This window comes from Dunckerocampus dactyliophorus, chromosome 1 (genome assembly GCF_027744805.1).
Source record: "Dunckerocampus dactyliophorus isolate RoL2022-P2 chromosome 1, RoL_Ddac_1.1, whole genome shotgun sequence".
Taxonomy (NCBI): Eukaryota; Metazoa; Chordata; class Actinopteri; order Syngnathiformes; family Syngnathidae; genus Dunckerocampus; species Dunckerocampus dactyliophorus.
In genome coordinates, this window is record NC_072819.1 from 27,592,512 (window position 1) to 27,597,565 (window position 5,054).

Consider the following 5,054-nt stretch of genomic DNA (forward strand, 5'->3'; position numbering starts at 1 on the left):
GCGTGGTCTGCCGCAAGCCAAATGTTGAACTCACAGCCCTAACGAACGTATGCTTAGCATTGGCATGGTACTTGAGCTTCAGTGAAACTGAAACGCTTTACTTTTTTCATTCAATTTTTTGTTTTGCTTTATTTTGTTTGTTTCGTGTTCAATCATTGTTTCTCTAATAAAAATCCATCCATAGGGCCATGCGGAGAGGTGTGATTTGTCATGATGCTCATGCATTCAATATGTTAAAAAGTCAACGCAATTAATTCAATAAATTAGTTAAAACTGTTAACTCATTATTATTGACAACCTGACACTTTACTGATGCCGTCACTGCTCTCCCTATTCTCATCTTCCACCTCTCTACTCCCACAATCCATTGTGTGGATAAATAAGCTAGAAAGTTTCCATCAAGAATGTCCTACATTTTACTCCTCCCTGAACGCCAACCTTATTGTGGTGGAGGAGTTTGTGTGTCCCGAGGATCCTAGGAGCTAAGTTGACGGGGGCTTTGATGCCCTGGTAGAGTCACCCATGATAAACAGGTCCTCGGTAAGGGACCAGACACAGAGTAGCTCAGCAGACCCCATGAAGATAAAAATCATTGGACTGAGTTTTCCCTCGCATGGATGTTGGTCACCGGGGCCCCCCTCTCGAGCCAGGCCTGGAGGTGAGGCATGATGACGAGTGTCTGGTGGCCGGGCCCGGCCGGGGACAGCCCAAAGAGATAACATGGGTCTCCTTTCTGATGAGCTCACCATTCATGGGAGGGGCCAAAGGGGTCGGGTGCAGAGTGAGCTGGGTGGCAGCCGAAAGCGGGGACCTTGGCGGTCCGATCCTTGGCCGCAGAAGCTAGTTCTTGGTATGTGTAATGTCACCTCTCTCATGGAGAAGGACCCTGAGCTGGTGCGCGAGGTGGAGAAGTTCCAGCTAGATATAGTCGGACTCACCTCAACACACAGCAAGGGCTCTGGAACTGGTCCTCTCGAGAGGGGCTGGACTTTATTCCATTCGGCAATGTCAGCAGTGAGAGGCGACGGGCAAGGGTGGCAATTCTTGTTGTGCCCCGGCTCGTGGCCTGTACGTTGGAGTTTAACCCGGTGAACGAGTGTTAGTGTTATGCGCCAAACAGCAGTTCAGAATACCTGCCCTTTTTGGAGTCCCAAGAGGGAGTACTGGAGAGTGCTCCCTTGGGGCATTCCCTTGTTCTGCTGGGGGACTTCAAGCAGGTGTTACATCCCGACGTACAGTACATGTTACCATACGCACGGGCTCCGCAATTTTTTGGAAATTTGTTGGCCGTGGCCAGCACAAAGAGGAAGTAGGGTATCAGAGGGGTTGCAAGTGTATACTTAGGGAGCAAGTGATTTGTGACACCCATGTGCTTGCTGCTCGCTCTCCATTGGTAGCTTTTAGATTGTGATTTCGGCATGCAACTCGTGTATGCTAGGTGTGTTTCATGTAAAGCTGTTGTATAGTTTACTCACTGGGGACGTACCATGTGTGGGCATTGTACGAGGCTCGTGAAGTTCACTCGCAGAGTCCCTTGTCAGAAGGAGATTCAACTCCCACCTCCGGGAGTGCTTCAAACATGTTTCGAGGGAGGCAGCGGACATTTAGTTGGAAAGGGCCATATTCTGTGCCTCCATTGTCGAGACGGCTGATCGGAGCTGTGGCCGTAAGATGGTCCGTGCCTGTTGTGGCGGTACTACCAGAACCAGTTGGTGGACACAAGTGGTAAAAGATGCCATCAAGCTGAAGAAGGAGTCCTGTTGGGCCTTTTTGGCCCATGGGACTCTGGAGGCAGCTGACAAGTACCGCCAGGCCAAGCCATCTGAAACTTTGGTCGCCAATGCAAAAACACGGACATGGGAATGAGTTCGGAGAAGGCATGGAGAATGACTTGTGCACAGTGCACAATCAACACCGTGTATGGTGGGGATGGTGTGCTGCTCAACCCCACCTACATGTCTTCTAATGAGGAGGGTGTGTTCCAACTAACGTGGGATCACACTCCTCAGGCCTTCCGGGTAAGGTCTATTCAGGGGTTCTGGAGAGGAGGATCCGCCGGCTAGTTGAATCCCGGACGCAGGAGGAACAGTGTGGTTTTCGTTCTGGTCGTTGAACTGTGGACAAATTCTACACTCTCAGCAGGGTTCTTGAGGGTGCATGGGAGTTTGTCCAACCAGTCTACATGTGTTTTATGGACTTGGAGAAGGCATTCAACCGTTCTCTGGGAGTTCTCTGGGAATATAGGGTACCAGACCACCTCATTCAGGCTGTTCTTACCCTGTGTGTCAGAGTTTGGTTCACATTGCCATCAATACGTTGGACCGTTTCCAGTGAGCATTGGGCTCTGGCAGGGATGCCCTTTGTCACCGATTCTATTTATTGCTTTTATGGACAGAATTTCTATGCGCAGCCACGGTGTTGAGGGGTTCTGGTCTGATGGTTGCAGGAATCTGCTTTTTGCAGATGATGTGGTCCTGCTGGCTTCATTGAGCAGTGATCCTTCTATTCTCACTGGATCGGTTTGCAGCAGAGTGTGAAGCGGCTGGGATGAAAATCAGCACCTCCAAGTCCGAGTCCATGGTTCTCGCACAGAAAAGGGTGGAGTAAAATCTCTGGGTAAGGGATGACATCTTGCCCCATATGGAGGAGTTTAAGTATGTACCTCGGGATCTTGTTCACGAGTTAGGGATGGATGGAGCGCAAGATCGACAGGCGAATTGGTGTGGTGTCTGCAGTGATGCAGACTCTGCTGTTGTGGTGAAGAGGGAGCTGAGCCGAAAGGTAAAGCTCTCAGTTTACCGGTTGATCTACGTTCCTTCCCTCACCTATGGTCATGAGCTTTGGGTAGTGACTGAAAGGATAGGATCGCAAGTACAATCGGCCGAAATGAGCTTTCTCCGTAGGGTGGCTGGGCTCTCCCTTAGATATAAGGTGAGAAGCACTGTCATCCGAGAGAAACTCAAAGTACAACTGCTGCTTTGCCGCATTGAGAGAAGCCAAATGAGGTAGCTTGGGCATCTGGTCAGGAGGCCTGCCGGACAACTCCCTGGGGTATGTCCGACTGGTAGGAGGCCTCAGGGAAGACCCAGAACATGTTGGAGAAAGTGGCGATCAAGTGGCCGGGGAGAGAAGTCTAGGTTTCCCTGCTTGGGCTTCTGCCGTCGCGACCCGACCTCGGATAAGTGGTAGAAGATGGATGGATGGATGGATGGATGGATGGATGGATTTCCTACATTTTCATTTTTGCTCCACTAATTTACAATACCGCTCATCTTCCGAGAAAACTAAATTACCTTGCTGCTTAGATGCTAAATATATCATGATAATATTGTTGGGTGAATAGTGAATTTTAAGTAACGTTACCAACCAGAAAATGCACGTATAGTATATAAAGTATATGTGGAGGATAAGTTCATAGAATGCGGCAACAATGTGGTGAATAAGAATGATACATTTTCAATGTGATGTATTTTAAGAGCAGAGATTATTTAATCCTACCCCCTCTTTGTATCACATCAATTGCTAATACACACACACACACACACACAAATATATATACACAGGTATATTTATATTAAAAAAAATATTTTTTTTCCTTTTTCTCCTTTTTCTTTTTTTCTGTTCTCCCCTGTTGATGTCCACATCCACATCCTGCCATCTTTGGTGTTGTACTGTGACTGTCCTTGAATGTAGATTCATTTTAGTACTTTGTTGAGCAGGCCCTTGCAAGATGGCATCCTTCCATTATCCTTATTGTCATCGTAATGTGATCTTTAATATGAATCCAGATTGTTGATAACTTTGACAACAAGTACTCCTGCTTCTCCTGGACCTCCATTTAGCTTGATGTAGATTTTATTGTTGGCGCTCCAAGTGCTTTGTATCTTTCCCTGCTTCATCATGTCTCGTGCTTTCTTGGCAGTGTCAGCATTGCATTTTGTGAGATGCTCATTCATGGAGATGTTTGTGCCTCTCAGCTTCTTTCCCTGTTTCAGCAGTGCAGTTTTGAATTCCCTGTTGATGAACTTAATGATGACAGGTGTGGTGTTGTTTGTGCCATATACTGGGATGCAAGTCTCAATGATGTTGATATCTACATACCATCTCCTTTGATTGTAGGAAGTTGGCAATCTGTTGCTTTGTTGAAAGAACATCCAAAACTGGGTGTAATTCGGAGCCCTGTGAGGATCACATAATTCATTTGTACATTCTGATCCTTTGCTTCTTTCTTTTCCTCAAGTGGTCCGAAGGGCAGCATTATCCTTTAATAGTGCCTTGATATCCTGTAGAATGTTGATATAATTTCATAATGCTCTATTTACTTCCATAGGTTTTTTAACCTCCTTAAGAGCAGCGCACAAGGCAGCTTCCATAGGTTTTATAGCTTCCTTAAGAGCAGCACGCAAGCCAGCATTGTCTTCCAATAATGTCTTCATATCATCCTGCAGAGCCCTAATATCCTTGCATAATGCTTTATTTCCTTCCCTAGGGTTTTTAGCTTCCTTAAGAGCAGCGCGCAAGGCTAGTAATGAGTTGGAAGTAGTTTATTTCAAGGAATCTGTACCTCTCGCCTATTCAAGTTAAGGTTGGGGGAGTCAGCAAGCAGTGCTGATCTTTTGTTCATCAAGTATAGTCAGGAAAGCACAAAAAAATGGTTCAAGTTTCCAGAATCTTCAATAGAGGTCCTGCCATGTATGTCCTTCCCAGTCGACTGCAAGAAGAAAAAAAAAGGAGGAATTATTTTTCAATACACTGCTATTTCACCTCATGAATGCCACTAAAGAGCTGCTAGGAGGTTATTTATAGTTGAAGACTGAATGCAAGGTTTATCCTTCCACCTGATAATGCCCCCTTGTTCGTCTTCATGCGAAGATGGAGAGATGTTTACGCTTACAGAGACACAGCCCGAGCATCACACCCTGCACCCTGACACACAGACAGAGACAAAGAAAAGATGAAGATGACAGGAGGAAGATTTGGCAAAAAGAAGGATAGCGGGAACTTGAGTTATATTTGTAGGGAAGGACTGTAGCTGGAGCACAAATAGATCCAGG